This window comes from Felis catus, chromosome D1, assembly GCF_018350175.1.
Source record: "Felis catus isolate Fca126 chromosome D1, F.catus_Fca126_mat1.0, whole genome shotgun sequence".
NCBI lineage: Eukaryota > Metazoa > Chordata > Mammalia > Carnivora > Felidae > Felis > Felis catus.
The window spans coordinates 44,588,392-44,605,860 of NC_058377.1; the positions used below are offsets into that span (position 1 = coordinate 44,588,392).

General features: G+C 38.5%; 1 protein-coding gene across 4 annotated transcripts in view; it reads left to right on the top strand.

Moving 5' to 3' along the window:
- Nucleotides 1-17,469, top strand: part of GRM5 (glutamate metabotropic receptor 5) — a 524,773-nt gene that overhangs the window by 482,665 nt on the left and 24,639 nt on the right. The window lies entirely within an intron of this gene.

The window sequence follows — 17,469 nt, forward strand, 5'->3', positions numbered from 1 at the left end:
ATTCATTTTTTTATTTTAATTCCAGTATAATCAATATACAGTGCTCTATTATTTTCAGGGGTACGATATAGTGATTCAACAATTCCATATAATATTCAGTACTCATCATGATAAGGGTACTGTCATCCTCTTCACCTATTTCACCCATCCCCCCACCCACCTCTGGTAACCATCCCTTTGCTCTCTATATAGTTAAGGGTCTGGGGTTTCTTGTTTGTTTATTTGCCTCTTTTTTCTTTGTTTTGTTTCTTAAATTCTACATATGAGTGAAATCATATGGTATTTGCCTTACTCTGACTTATTTCACTTAGCATTATGGCTTTTAGATCCATCCATGTTGTTGCAAATGTGACTGAATATTCCTATATATATATATATATATATATATATATATACCATCTCTCCTTTTTAAGTTTTTTTTTTATCTATTTATTTTGAGAGAGAGAGAGAGAGAGAGAGTACAGAGGGGCAGAGAGAGAGGGAGAGAGAGAGAGAATCCCAAGCAGCCCCCCCACTGTCAGTACAGAGCCTGATGTGGGGCTCAAACTCATGAACCTTGAGATCATGACCTGAGCTGAAACCAGGAGTTGGCTGCTTAACTGACTGAGCCATCCAGGCACCCATATACCACCTCTTCTTTATCCGTTCATCTATCCATGGACACTTGGTCTGTTTCCATATCATGGCTATTATAAATAATGATGCAATAAACATAAGGGTACATGTATCTTTTTCAATTAGTATTTTCATATTCTTTGGGTAAATACACAGTAGTGGAATCACTGGATCATATGGTAATTCTATTTTTAATTTTTTTTGAGAAACCTCCATACTGTCTTCCACAGTGGCTGCACCAGTTTGCATTCCCACCAACAGTGCATGAGGGTTCCTTTTTCTCCACCTCCTCCCAACATTTGTTATTTCTTGTGATTTTGATTATTACCCATTCTGATAGGTGTGAGGTGATATCTCATTGTGGTTTTGATTTGTATTTCTGTGATGATTAGTGTTGTTGAGCATCTTTTCATTAGTCTGTTGGCCATCTGGATGTCATCTTTGGAGAAATGTCTGTTCATAGCTTCTGCCCATTTTTAACTGGATTATTTGGGGGGTTTTTTGGTGTTGTATAAATTGTTCATATATTTTGTATACTAACCCCTTACTGGATATGTCCTTTGCAAATATCTTCCCCTATTCAGTAGTTTGTCTTTTTATTTTGTAAGCGCAATACTTTTCTTACACCCACCCTGCTCAGAAGGCTTGTTATGTCCATTATACCAATAAAGACACCAAAGTTTAGAGAGATGAAGACACTTATCCAAAGTGATGAGTGGCTAAACCAGTGTTTGAACAGTGCTGATGCAGTTAAGAACTTTAGCCTTAAAATGTAAGGCTTTCTCTAAAGCTTTACCTTCCGAAGGAGAAGCAAATCTGCCCTGTCATATGCTTAGTCACACCATTTCTAGAGGGCAACAAAACATGAGGAAGGGGCAGGTAGCATTTTACTTCAGTACAAGTTAATGAGTCAGAGTCTGTAGTATTTTGTACCTGAGTGTGCTCAGTGCAAGTAAGATGGGGTTGGGGTCTGCCAGTGGGAGGCAGATGAAAAGGACCCCAAGAACGGGGTGCGGCAGTCACTACTACTACTGGACTTAAAATCAAGCTTTTAGGCACTCCAGCCAAAAGTTTACACAGACAGAAACTATAGAAGACAAGGTGGAGTGTAGGATGTGGAAAGAGGGTATCAGAATGATGAGTTTGACGCTGATAGCTGTTCCCAAGCATTTATGATGTGGCAGGGACTATTATCAGTGCCTCAAACATTCTTCAGATCCTATTCAGATCCTAAGACAACCCCATGAGGTAGGTAACATTAGGATCCTCATTTGATAAATGAGAGAACTGAGGCACAGCAAGGTAAAGCAAATTGCCCATGGATAGATATCTGAAAAAAGTTGGACCTTGAATTCTAATCCCAGGAGATTGTTTTTAGAGTCCACAACCTTAACTACCAGAAATTATAAACACTAATACTATATTTGAAATTGCTGTAAAGAGTTTGTAGGAGTCAATGAAAGGTCAGGATTGAAAAATGACATTTGTAAAAGTGTGACCTTCACTCTATTTTGATTTAGGTCTGATACCCTCCTGTTTACCACCCTTGACAAATGAAATGATTATCCATTGCCCCATTTTCTTTTGTGAACACTTTCCTTTAGTACTTCCTCTTCCTGTGAGATTTAAAGCCACTGTCTGGTGTACTCTGCTGAGTTATGATCTAGTTGAGATCCAAACTCAATACGGTTTGATCATCTAAACAAGAATGCACAAGGACATTTCAGTTTTTCTTAAGTTTATTTATTTATTTTGAGAGAGAGAGAGAGAGGGCAAAGGTGGAGGAAGGGCAGAGAGAGAGAGAGAAGAGAATCCCAAGCAGGCTCCACACTGTCAGCACAGAGCCCCGTGTGGGGCTCCATCTCACGAACTGTGAGATCATGACCTGAGCCAAAATCAAGAGTCATATACTTCACAGACTGAGCCACCCAGGTGCCCCAGGACATTTCAATTTTGGGGGGCCTGAAATATCTACATAATACAGATAGCACTTACTTGAATTAAATTAATACAATGAATGGGATATGTTTCCTAAAAGCAGATTCAGACTAAGTACATGGTTACATTTTTACCAGTTATAATTTTTAATGATTTATTTTTATTTTCTTTCTTCAAATAAAGACTATTTCTAAAGTTGTCAATATAAAAACATGTGAGACAGTGGAAGGTATCTTTTAATAAGTGGTCAGGTGTGGTTGAAATTTACCAGCTATTTCTTAAGCACCTATTTCATGCAAATATTTTGGTCAATTTTTAGAATTCAGTGTTTTTGACATCTTGGGTAATTATAATGTATAAGACAGGACATCAGAGGAAATATTATTTTGACCAAGAAATTAAATAATAACCTCATCACCACTTCTCTAGACATTGTCATTGAAGGCTCTTCTTATTTTTACATTTCCTCTCTGGATAAAAGCTACACCTTCAACCTAGTTTCCCAAACCTGTGTCAATCTTGACTCTTTACTTTGCTTGATAAGACTTCACAGCTGATCAATCATAGTCTCTGCTTATGTTATTTTATCTTTTACATTCTCACCAATATTGCCATAGATCAGAACTCCATAACCTATTGTCTGTACTGACATAATATTATAAATCTCTATTATTGATGCACCAACCTGTCCCAACTGCTGCCAGAGCCATCTTCCTAAATTGCAAAGTTGATCACATGACCCAACCTGAAAATAGTGGGTATACAAGTCTTAAACTATAAAAATCTTAAAACTCTTTTACATGACTCACAAAGCCCTTAAAGACCTGGCCCTTCAAGATTTAACCTTGAGGTCTAGGCACCAACTTACTGCACCAATCCCCCAATGTCCCTTCCACCAGTGGTCCTCCAAACACATAATTACATATCCCAGCAGTACCAAACTGCATATAATTCCCCAAACATACTATGCCTCAGCTATTTCTTTGTTTGGTATGTTCTGCCTGTGTATATTCTATTTTTTCTGCCTCTTCTAATACCAGTATTTATCTCCCTTTTACCTATAAAATACCTTCTTACCCTCCAATTACTAACCCAAATATTACATCTCTTTTATAAATTGCATTTCCATTGGACTTGCTGGGTCCCTTCATGTAGTACTCCTTAAGTTGTATTATATTTGTATGCTTTTCTCCTGGCTAGACTGTAAATTTCTTGTAGGCATTGCTTTCTCTGTCCCCATCATCAGCAACTGACTATTTTTAAAGGTTCTCTGGGGCACCTGGGTGGCTCAGTCAGTTAAGTGTCCAACTCTTGATTTTGGCTCAGATCATGGTCTCATGGTTCATGGGATCGAACCCCGCATCAAGCTCTGTGCTGACAGTGCAGAGCCTGCTTGGGGTTCTCTTCTCCCTCTCTCTGTCCCTCCCCTGCTCATGCTCTCTAACAAAATAAATAAATAAACTTAAAAGAAAATTAAAAGTTCTCTAATAAGTAAGTGAGTGAGTGACCAGCAAACATTCATTTCTCTAGACTCTGGTGAGGACCTAGTTCTTCCCCTAATGGTGAGTCAGCACTCAGTAGTTCATTTTCCAGGAGAGTAAGTCAACTTGCCACTGCCTGATAATATACCATTTAAATATATCTCTGTCTCTCACTGGGTATGTAGAGGTAAAAGCTAAGAAGATTTAGATCTGGTGGATTGTAGTATTATGAAGGATCTGTTTCAGGTATTTAATTTGGGGGAAGAGAAATGCTTTGAAATGATTAATTAAATGGGTTGGCTCTGCAATAATTGAAGTATATTTGTGGAACTATAAAAGACTATGTCTGGATGATTTTGATGAATTGCATCTAAAACATTCCCTTTGTATAATGAATTGATATTCTTGAATGCTGTGATTACAGTGAATTTTAATCTGCATGTGATGTTAGTGATCTCATTTGTTACTATGTGAATTTGATTAAAATATTTTCAATTAATTGACATAAATTGTCTGGGTGGTGGGGTAAACTAAGCATTTTTTTTTCAAAATTCTGTTTCCAGAAATATTCCTTTTATTTGCATTAGCCCTGCTTGGAAGTGAACTAGCTACACCACATGTGGGGCATGCAAGGCCTGTCTCTTTCAGAAAATAACATTTCATACAAAGAAAGTATGCCTTAGGCATAATTCTGTGAGTTAATGATTCTTTCTCTTGCCTCAAACTCCATTCCCTTGGTAAAGATGGAATTGTCAAGGAAGAAATAAACAATAGAAAGATAGGAATATCCTTTTCTCTAGCTTCTTGTCTAAAAGAAGTTTTCCACCTTTCTTGAGTCATTTGGCCACCCATTTCTCTAGCATTCCTCCCAATTTCCCCCAACACATACATACACATGAGAAGAAGAGAACAAATATTTACCGAGCTCCTTCAGTGTGCTCTGTGCTATTATATGTCATTTAATTTATACAACAACCTTGCAAAGTAAAGATATACCAGTTTTCATAGCTGTAGAAACTGAGACTCGGAGATGAAATAATTCTTCCAAGATTGTACACTTAGCCTATGATTGAGCTGATTTAAACCCATGACCACCAGGCTACTCCTCATGCTCTTTGTATTGTGCCTCATTATATCCTCCATTACTCTTTAGCTGAAAAAATATATATTCCTGTTGGAATAGGGAGAATCAGTTATCAGTTTCAACTCTCAGTGATCTAAAGAAATTAATAGAGGAGGTAGCATTGAAAAGAAAGATAAGTAGGAGTGTTTGAGTTGCTTAGGTAGGGGAAGGCATGCCAGCAAGAGATAACAGGCACAAAGGTACAGGGTATAGGGCTCCTTGGGGGCCACTTCCTATCTCCTAGTTGTAAGGTATTCTCTAAGATCAGTCCATGGTCCGTGGCCCTTTTCTCCTTGTGTTCTTTTCTTTGGAGAACCCAACCATCAGTGCACTTTCAATTCTGAGGTATTCTTCCTTAAGCTCTAGTTGTTAGTCTTCAAATGATAACTGGATAATACCATCTTCATATCTGGCATCATCTCAGCCTCAACACATCCAATACTCACTCTTTTGTATCAAATAAATTCTTCTGTAATAGTTTCATTATCTCTGTCTTCCTGTCAAATGGAACAAATACTACTTCCCAGCCTTAAAATGTTAGACACGCTTAATTTGTCCTTGTCCTAAAATTAAACATATTTAATTAGATATTAGATACTATTGAGATATTAGATGCTATTATAAAATGTTTTAAAACTAATACATAATATATATATATGTGTGTGTGTGTGTGTGTGTGTGTGTATATATACATATATGTATATGTATATATATATATATATATATATATATATATATATATATATATATATATCCCCATTGAAGATCAAGCAAAAGTTATATGAGTTATATAAGGACTTGGATTATATTTCAATACCCTAATATTATTAGCCAAGTATATCTAGCAAGTATTGAGAATGTGCTGCGTACCAGGAACTGCTCTAAACTTTGTTCATCATAAAGTGGTGAACAAAACAGAATCTCAGCCCTTACATAATTTCAATTATATTTGGAGGATGATAAGAAAAAATAAACAAACACAGAATGTAATTCTAGATATTAAACAAACACATCATATAATTCCAGATAGGTATAATTGCTATAAAGAAAAGTGAATAAAGGTGAGGGACTACAGTGAGGTTTGGTGAGTTACTTGAAATATTTTTGGATATGGTGTCATGAACAGCCTCTCTGAATAAGTTGAACAGAGAGCAAAATGAAGTAAGAAAATCAGATACAAATGATCCAGGAGGTGGAGGCTAAGTGTTTCAGGCAGAAGGAAAAAAAAAAATCTTGAGGCAGAAACCAGACTGTCATCTTAGGGGGCAAGCAAAGTCCATCATGGTTGTGGTAAAATAAGAAGAGGAGAGAAGAGTAAGAGAAAAACACAGACTAATACTTAAGGATCAGAGTAGGTGACGTGCAGATTTTTGTATTTTGTCTTGAATGTGATGCAGAACTTTGGAAGGTTCAAGAAATTACATGATGAGATTAATATGTTAAAGAGATCCCTCTGGTGTCTATAGATAGAATAGAATGTAGAGTAGAAAGAAGAGAAAGAAGAAATCAGACATCCATTGTGACAGGCTAGGTAAAGGACTATGATGATTCCAAGTGGAAAGTGTAATGATAGGACTTAATTAAGGTGTATGTAATGGAAAGAGAAAAATTAAAGGCGAGTCTAGGTTTTTGACCTGTGTAAAGGGGAGGATTGGGACCACTGTAATTCAGATTTAGGGAAGAGAGTTTTGAAGGGTAAAATCAAGTGTTCTATTTTGGACACATTAATACTATCTCTTATAGCTTAGAGAAGTCCAGGCTGGAGATTAAAATTAAAAAAAATAGAGGGAGCCATCCACATTTGATGATAATGGGACTACATGAGAGGTAATTTGGGACCAGAGATGATACGGTAAAGGAGAGAAAGTTTGAAGAAAACATGAGTTTGGTTTGGGAATTGTTACATTCAAGATTCCCAAGAGAACATCTAAGTGAACAAATCCAAGAAGCTGCTGGGAAAACTGGCCTGAAAATTGAGAGTTTGCTGTTTGAAGTACAATTTGGGAGAGTCAAGGGCAGAACCAGAGACTAGAAAAGAAAGCAAATCTGAGAACTTGGCAAAATTCCTGAATGTTGGACTAGGTACACCTGAGCCCCAGAGTCAAGTGATAACACAAAAGGAAAAGGAGTGATTCGTAAATGAAGGCGTGGTCAGTAGCTCCAATGTTACAGAGAAGCAAATTAGATGAAGTGTCACCATCATTGGATATGGCAACCAGATGTTGGTTTAAGCTTTAACAAAAAGCAATTTAGGCCCCAGACAAAGACAGGCAGGCCCCAGGCAAAGACAGAAATCACTGTTTATTCATCAGGTAGAACCCTTCCATTAGTCAGCTCCTGGATTCCATAGAATAAATTTGATGTAATATGTAAACTACCAAGAGGCAAGTGGAATACCCATAATCAAGGATCCTATTAGTACCAAGAGCACTAAGACCCCACAGCAGCCTGCTCAAAACCTCCACTTGTAAGGGGTTTCAGTTACAGACATCCTCCTAGCTTGCTGAAGCCCAAGTTTCGTATCCTTGAACCACTACACTACATAGCCACAGTTTGTGAGACAGGGATGACAAGAGCAGGCAGAGGAACCCTAGAAGCTGGCAGTCCAGCCTTGAGTCTGCTGGTCCCAGCCAAGGACCATGCTGCCAAATGCAGATCAAACTGGGTCCTGAGAAGTGTGTGATGAACAAGGCCCCCTAGAGGGCAGCAGAACCTCACAGGAAGGAGGAGAAATACCAAAAAGGGGTTCATGGGGTGTTTTACTGAAGGAGACACAAGGGGGCAATGCACACTTTTATGGAGAATGGGATCAAATTAAACTGTGTGAATTGAAGTCAGTAGAGGTAGGCCGATCTAAGTTGTATACCAGACCAGAAAAACAAGTTGGCTAGAAAGAGCTGGGAGGAAGTCAGTACAAGAAAACAAGGTTCTCTGCTCAGTGAGTGTTTATTATCCCAACAGTAGTAATAAACAGGTACTGTTTGCTGAGAAACTATTATACATCACGTCTTCTGCTGTGAGCTAGATGGTATTTTAGACACTGGAGATAATAAAGATGAATATAACACTGTCCTTCTCCTAGATAATGCCTGTATCTGTAAACAGGTATTGTCAGTAGATAGTTGTAAGTGTTTCAGGTCTTTGTCGGGGGCACTGTGGGGCACAGAAAAGGAGAGTTAAGAAAGACAGTAAAGTCCTCAAAGAGAGGATAACATGATAGTATGGGTCCTGGTTGTGTTTTTTTCTCTTGCCTGTGATTTCTCTAGGTCTTCCCTGAAATAATCTTTTTTTTCCTCCTTCATTTATTCTTTGAGTCAGCACATTTCTTTATTAAGTCCTGCCAGGTTCTAGTCACTGTTGTGGGCACAGGGATACAGATGTGGCTCTGACATAGCAATAACAGGCAGAACAGTGAGCTTGCCCTATTGCTTTTCCTCTTCCTCCCCCTCTCTGCACCCTCTCTCTTGGGATGAAGGAGAAAGTTGAGCCCTTCAGTCTAACAGGTCCTATGTGAGGAAGAAAGGTAATAGAAAAATAACATCATGTCTTTTCACTTATGCATTCAACAAACAGTGACTGCACGATGTACCTCTCAGGCCCAATTAAGTTCGAATTCCTTCATGGTATGTGCCATTTTAAGATGTGTCAATCTTGGCCACACTTGGTGTTGTTATCTTCACCATGAATTTCATGTTCTCTAATTGTTTATGGTATCCATTTTTGTCATTCTCATTAGATTATAAACTCTTTGAGGTCAGAGGCTATGAAACATGTTTCCTTAATGTCAACGACAGAACCAAGGACTATGCTGAGTATCTAGAACACACTCCATATGTGTTTGAATATATTATTTATAAGAAAGACCTAATGTTGAATTCCAATATCAATATTCATCAGCTATGTAAACTATAGTTCTCTTTTGAATAAAGTCATTACTACCCTTCCCCATGGTTATAAGGATGCTTGAGACAATATATAAAAACTCCTAACACAGAACCGGCACTTATGTTTGCCCTGTCTCCTTCTCTTCCTATTCTTTGGCTTCTCCTTGATTTTTTAAATTGAGTTTTCCTTTCCCTTTTAGTCATCCCTTTGTTAACTTTGGTTATAGTGTTTTAGAATTCAACAGCTCAGATATATCTGGTTTTGCCCCCTCTTATTGTGTAACTTTCAGCAAGTTATTAACCATTCTGTAGCTCAATTTCTTTATCTGTAAAAAAGGATTATAATAGTACCTACTTCATAATGCCTTTGTGAAATTAAATGCTAAAATCCTCATGTAAAACATCAATGCTACGAGTTAAGTAGCATTATTCCTATTATTCAAAGAGGAAAATTAAGAAAAGTTACATAAGTTACCCCAAACCATTGGAATCCAGCTCAGGTTGGCTAACTCCAAAGCCAGTACTCTTAATTACCCTGATTTATTGCCTATCTCAAGCAAACTGCAGCCCAATCTGTTTAGAAAAAATTTGGAGAGCTATTATATATCTATCTCTATGTGTTTGTTTATGTATATAGAGATGTGTGATTGTGTGTGTGTGTCTGTGTGTATATATATATATATGTACGTGTATACATATATGTGTTTATGTATGTATAAATCATATATATGCATATAATTTTTATGTAATGTTTCTTTGAGTATCTGCCATTATGAAATCTTTAAAATCTCACTTTCATCTTACTGTGATAGACACTGAACAATGTGGAATCTTCTCAGAAATGGCAAAATTAATAAATCCATCTGTTGTAGCTATATGTGACTATAATAAACCATAAGACATCATCCTAAAACCAGGAGGAGTATAATTCCCTTTATTAAAATGCTACTATTAAAACAATGAAATGAAAGTGAGAAGGGGGTGGAAGGGCAGTCCCTAGTCACAGACTTGTGATTTTAGTAAATTTTGTCCCATGCAATATAGTGGAGATGATTTTTTGAAGCTTATGTGAGTCAGAGCACAACTTGGCAAACCCAGGATTGCCACAACTGCCTCCCTCTCTTGGGGTAGAGGGGTCGTCCCTGCTCTCAGGCATGTAACTGTCACAGAAGCATGGCCTCCCTGCCCTCCTCAGCCCCTCACATGCACGCAGAGACCAGGAACCCTCTGTCACCACCACCTCCTCTTGGTCTTGTCAAAATCAAGCGATTTTAAAACCTGAGAGAAATGGGAACTAAGATTCTTGGCAACACTTGGAAACACTTTTTCTTTGTCCCTCAGGGGTCAAGAGACAGACGAGTAGAGAAAAGGAAAAGTATGGTGTGTGGCTATGGTACCTGAGCAAGGAAGGTGAAGGAAGAGGACAGAGGAAGAAAGGAGGGTGGGGAACAGAACAATTCTTTGAGAAGAACTGGTGAATGACTCTGTGTACAGGAGGAGAAAGCCAGTTTGCACGGAGCTAGGTTTGGATACAGATTACCGCCTCACCTTTGATAAATGTTCTTGCTTTTACCGTTTCTACAGCTGCATTCATGCAAAAAAGCATCTGCCATGTTGCTGCTGTATACCAGGCCCTGCCTTAGTCACTTGCAAAAGGAATGCACGTGCCCTTGCTCCTGTGCAGTTTACAGTTTAGTGAGGAAGATAGCAAGCTAGTGAGCAAACTAATATCTAATTAGAATTTGAAATAAGTGTTCTGAGGGAAGAGAAGAGGGCGCTAATAAAGACTAACAGGAGAGAAGGGCTGAGATAAAAGAAAAGAACCTCAGGGTTCCTGGGTGGCTCAGTTGGTTAAGTGTCCAGCTTCATTCAGTTCAGGTCACCATCTCACAGTTTGTGAGTTCAAGCCCTGCATTGGGCTCTCTGCTGTCAGAGCACAGCCCACTTCAGATCCTCTGTCCCCCTCCCCCTCTTTCTGCCCCTCCCTTGCTGGCTCTCTCTGAAAAAATAAATAAACATAAAAAAAAAAAAAAAGAAGAGAAGAGAACCTCATCTGTCTCCATTTCATTTTCAAATCCAGCCTAAATTCTGGCAGCCTAAGTTAGGGCATGTGGGAGCAGACAGATCCTGTGAGCTAGGTCTAGATGATAGTAAAAATTAAAGATTCACTAACCCATAGAATGTAATGGAGATCATACAGATCATGTCCCATAGGCAGACTCGTGGCATAATATTCCTAAGTATTAGGGGACAGGTGGAGAAAACAGAACAGAATATTTTGCATCAGAATTATCTGGGAAAAACCTGCCTGGTTATAGAAGTTATTAGAACAGGGAAAAAATGACAGGTATAAAAGTACCACTACTATGCACCTATTAAAATTAAGAATTTTACATAAACTATGTTACCTGATCCCTGACATTTCCATTTGGCAGATGGGGAAACTATAACTCAGAAAACATTAGCAAGTCTACTAGTATAACACAGCTGGCTTATGGTTTCCTTGTGGGATAGGAGGCAAACTCTGGGAAGCAGTAGTAGATTCGAGTTTTTGGAGACTCAAGGTCATACAATTTGGGGAGGGGACTCTATTTAAGAATAAAGGTAACAAAATATGAATACAAAAGTAGGGACAGGGCCTTGCAAGGGACTGCTGTGAGGGTCTCTGCTTTTCCATTACTTTCAGAGCAAATCTGCTTCACAGAGAAGCACCGAGGGCTGGGCTCCAACCAACCCCAAAGTGAGAAAATCAAGTTACTTAAGTGCAGATTGTAACCAAGGTCAGTACCAAAGAGGGAAACAGGGATCAGGTTTCCTATCCAGTAGCAGTAAAAAAGGTCAAGACAAGAGCAGAGGCAGGGGCTCAAGCCAGCAGATCAGGAAAAAGGTAAAAAGAATAAAAAATAGCACAGCTCCCTGTGTACTTTCAGCCATTTGAAGACAGAAGCAGGCCCAAGAAAGGGCCCAGCTAGTATCTGCAACCAGCATTTTAGTGAGAAACAATATACATCAGAGTTAACCAATCCGCTAACCTTGGACAAGTTACTTAATCTCCCTGTGTGCTGGCTCTTCCTCCCTTGTAAAACAGGGATATGAGTAGTACCTAATCCCTAGGCCAGTTGCAGAGATTCATTCGGTAAATAAATTTGGGTGTTTAGCATGTGTGTGGTATATTCCCAGTGCTTAGTAAACATTGGCTTTTCTTGTCATTACCCAGCTTGGTCTGACTCCAAAGCTTTTCCAGTTGTTTATGCACAAAAATGTTAGAAAGAATTCCTCTTGGAAAAGTACTCATCTGATTTCAGGAAGAATAGATTATTTTGTCTGAAAATCCCTTAGTCCTAAAATAGAAGGCAGTAACTTTTAGTTAATACTTTGCTGAAGCATTTATTTAGACTGATCCTATTCTCATAGAGATCCTCTGCCTGGTCAACGTGTTGTTCCTCCCCGAAAAGTTTTCCCTATTGAGGAGGTTGTGTAAGCTTGTAAAGTACTTTAGAATTAGTTTTGAAATCTGTATCTTCCTGGGTTTCTATTGATTGTGAAACAAATAGCCAAATCAAAAGAAAGCACATGGCAAAAGGCAATGACTTAAGATGATTCATATTTGAAAACAAGTTCTCATCATAAGTGGGATTAAAATACATCCTTGGGGAATTCTCTGGAAGCTAAATGAAAGGCTTTACTCCATACAAAATTTAACACATTTCCATAGTAGTGCTATGCTGTAATTTATTAAACTATTCTCTGGTGGTTTGTTGTTTTGTTTCATTTTTGCTATTTTTCTAGAACACTGAAAGAAAAAATCTTTGTACAGAAGCCTTTGAGCTTCTGTTGAATAATTTCCTTAGAATAAATTCCTATGACTAGAATTACTGGGCCAATGTAGCTGATTCTTTACATTTTAATTGTTTATTTGCATTGCTTCCCACCTGTCAACTTCTACCTTCCTTTTATTTTATACAGGACAGGGCAATATGTTCCCTGGCAGCTTCTCAAATTCTTTCCCAACTTATGTTCATTTCTGACATTATTTTCTCGGGCTGTTAATCATGCTTATTTCTTTTGTTTTTAATCTGAAATCTCTGAGTGATTCAACTTGACATTGCAAGTCTGGACACAAGCTGTTTTTCTGGATAGGGAGACCACAAGATCTGCCGGAACAAGTAGTAAACCATCTGAATATACTTACTTGCATACAGACACACGGAGGGCAGAAGGAGGAGACTGAAGTAGGGAATGACTTCATAATCATGAACTAGATTTGGCCTTACTCCCCCCTCAAGTGAAAATCCTTAAGGACTTCTCCTCTGTCTTCATCTAGAATTCTCCCCTGAGCAATCTAACCTGAAAGATTGCCTTGGGACTTCCTTTGGCTGTCTTTGGAACACTTTAGAGTTGTTGGAAAGTCTACCACCTCATCCTGTCTTCTGATATCACACGGTCTCCCATACTTTACCACTGATTGACAGTTATTCTTAGCAATGCCTCTCTGACTTTCAGATTTTTGTGAATTGCTGTGGAGGTAAACTCCAGTCAGAGGAATGGCAGTCTGTTTCCATGTTAGCAAGAGGCCTGGAGGGAGCTCTGTTCTACTTGGCCATTGGGTAGTCAAATTTGACCTTTGAAAAAAATATGCCTATATTGTGCCCAAAGTCCAGCTGTGTTAAGTACACACTATTCCCTTCATGTATGGTATTTTCAGTCCCTCAAATAGGTTATCTGATAATTGAAATAAGTTTTTTTTAGCATAAAATGAATTTAAGAAGTGAGGTGTTAATAAAAACCATGATGTTTGGAGGTAAAACATGTGGTTTCTCACCCCGTTTCTCTAACCATTTATGGAGACTTGGCCAGACGGTGAAGCTTTCTGAGCCACAGGTTCTTCTGAAGGATGAGGATAATAATTACTTAGTTTGTTGAAAGAATCAAATCGTACAGGAAAAGTTTTCTACAATATTGTAAAAGCTATTCAAACACATATCATAGTTTCTGTCCTTACTTGATGACTATCATGATCCAAAATTAGGATAGTCCTAAAGATAATGTATCAAAAAAATCTGGAAAATAAAATGCAAAGGGTTGCACTCTGCCTCATACAGTTTTAAAATTAGAAGCTGTGTTTTTGGATGATTGCTAAAGATGTTACCTATGGGCAGGTGTTTGATCTGAACTTTGTCTAGAGCCCCAAAACTGAGGGTAGGCTGGTGTTTGAGGAACCAACATGGGAAAAGAGTTGAGTATTTCCAAAGCTGTTTGAAAGGTCTCTGGTGGTATGGAGGGGAAATAGAAACAATAACTAAAAACCAAAAGCAGAACTCTGTCTAAAGCCAGGGAGGGAAAAGGAAAACTAAGAAATAAAATCTGGCTCCAAAATTTGCTAAAGTCAGCCTCAAATATAATGGCACCTAGAAGAGAATTCCAAAATCATCAGAGCCAGGACCACTTTTACATGGGTCTATAACTGGACGAGGTAAGGGATGAGCACATAGGGATACAACTATGTATTCTTTATTTTGTTTTTCTTGATACTTTCTTAGTCTAGTGACAGGAAAGGTAATTGAGGAGAATCTTTGACAAATACATGCACAGCAATGCCAGTTCTACAAACATGTGACCAAAAGCTTTATGGAAGTACTTACAAGTGCTATGACTTATGATAGTTCCCATTAGGTAATCAGTTTGAAAATGCAACACTAAACCTGTAGTAACTAGTTATTTTGGGTTCAAGGACCCAATTCCAGTGTGAATGTGTTGGTGTGGGCAAGTCCCTACCAACAAGCAATTCTCTTGACCAGCTGGGTGTCTTATAATTCAACTCAATTCTGGCACTATCCACCTGGAGATTCCACAGGTTAAGGGTTCAGTCCTATAAGATTGCTGCCCCTCTTCTTCATGCCACTCACGAGTCCAGACTATCGCTTTTGCTTCTGTCTGAGCTGTAGACTGGAGATTCTAAGGACCTCCTCTTTAAATTTCTGAGCCAGTTGCAAGTCAGGCTGTTACCTATATTTTTGACCAACTGGTTATGAACCAGAGATTCTCATGACCCTCTCCTCAGGTTCTAATAATTTCCTAGAGTGGCGCACAGAACTCACAGAAACATTTTGCTTACCAGAGCAACGGTTTATTGTAGGATATAACTCAGGAACAGCCAAATGGAAGAGATGAGTAGGGCAAGATATGTGGGAAGGGACACGGAGCTTCTATGCCCACTCCAGGCACACCACACTCCCAGCAGCCCCGTGTGTGCACCAACCCAGAAACTTTCCAAACCCATCCTTTGGACTTCTATGGAGGCTTTATTACAAGGCATGATTGATTGTATCATTGACCACTGGTGATTGAACTCAGTCGCCAGCCCCTCCCCTCTCCTTGGAGGATATAGGAGTGGGACTGAAAGTTCCAACCCTCTAATCACATAATTGGCTCCACTGGCCACCAAGCCCCATCCTTAAGTGCTTTCGGGAATCACCTTATTAACATAACAAAAGGCATCTTTAGGACTTTTCGGGAATCACCTTATTAACATAACAAAAGGCATCTTTAGGACTTTTAGCACTTAGGAAATTCCAAGGTTTTGGGAACTGTGAGCCAGGAACAGTGGAACAAGACCAAATATATGTAAGAAATATATATATTCTCACATATATTTAGTCACCTATATTATCTATATTCAGTCATCTGAATAACCAAATATATATATATTTTTATAAATCACCATATCACACTGGTTAGGGCTACAATTAGCATAGCTTCCAGTAATTAGCAATGGAGTCTGTACCACATGATAAGAGCCAGTTGTTTAGGTGTTCTCTAAATGTGGGCTATTGACAAAACAATCCTTTGTTTTTTTCCCAGTCTATCTCCCTCTTTTTCTACCTATTCAAATCTAACTCTTTGAAGACTCTCCTACTTTTTCATATACAATAGTGTGTATAAAAAGGAATAATATTTAAAAGAAGACAAATGATTAGGTAAGACTAAAGCATTTGTTAGTAACTTGCTTTAGGGTCTTCATAAACACACACACACACACACACACACACACAGAGAGAGAGAGAGAGAGAGAGAGAGAGAGAGAGAGAGAGGGAGAGAAAGCCAGAGAGAGAAAAAGCCAGAGAGAGAGAGAGAGAGAGAGAGAGAGAGAGCTTACAAATATCCAAACCAAATGCTATAAACAACCTTAGACATTCTAAGACTCAGCCTTGGTATGAGAAAGTAACAAAAGTAAATAAGAGGTAGGGGGATTTCAGTATCAGAGAATCTAAAACTTAATTCAAAGTGGCTGACATGATAAGATTCATATAAAAAGTAATTCTGAGTTTAAACAGGTTAATTCAGTCATTGAATTGTCTAAAATCTACATTGTTCTAATCTTTCAGGCCACCATTTTTTAGAATGTTGGCTTAGACTCTCTCAAGCCTGCAACGTGGTTGTAGCATTGCCAAGTACCACACCAGACAACTGTCCATAGCAAAAAGATACCATGGTTTCCAAGTGTTTTCTTGCCAAGAGTAAAAATAAGAACACAAACAAAAACAAAAAAACTGTTCTTAAAAAATCTCCAGAAGACCCTCTCTCATGTTCATTGGCTGAAACTGATAAACAACATACTGCCTTCTTCCCTTCCTTCTCCCACTGCATTGTGAGCTCTGTGAGGCAGGACCTTGGATTAGTTATCTCTGTTTCCAGACCAAAGTCCATTGCCTAGAATTAAATGGATGCTCAACTAATGTCTGTTGAATAAAGTAATCCATTCTATCCATTTGGCTTGATTTAATGGGCCATTTTTATTCAAATACTAAATACTTTTAACATCTTAGAAGAAAAGAAAATTCAGAGGGAGACCTCTATCCAGGACTAATAATGATTTTGCTTTTGTTGCACTTCTAATTAATTTTGAGGCAGCAAGAAAAGAAACTTATGGCAAAAATGACATTACCAAGGGTAAGCAAGTCTTCTGATACTAGGTCATTTTATCACGGCCTGTTGAATACCAGGGACTTGGATGAAGTGATATCATATTAGGCTCCAGTTTGAGAGAAAAAAGGCAATAAACCTTAAGAGTCTTGGGCTGCTGCAAGGTCTACCAGCAGTCATTCTCTACCAATGAGGCTTGTGACTTTAGTTAAGTCAGTTAAGTAAGTCGCAGTGTCCTCCTGTGGCAATGAACACAACAGTACCCTCTTTATTAGCCACAGGCTTAAACCGACGGATAAAAAAGATGACTTCTGTGAGAGCATGCTGGCTTTGAAAACGGTCATTCAAATATGAAGGTTCTTCTTGATTCACCATGTAGCAGACTAACACTGGGAATCTTATAACTCATTTTAGACAAAACATCTAGTACCTTCCAGATGTGGTGATATGCCACTTCTGATACAAAAGGGGTTCGAGCTGTCCTCCACAATGTAGGCAGCCCAGT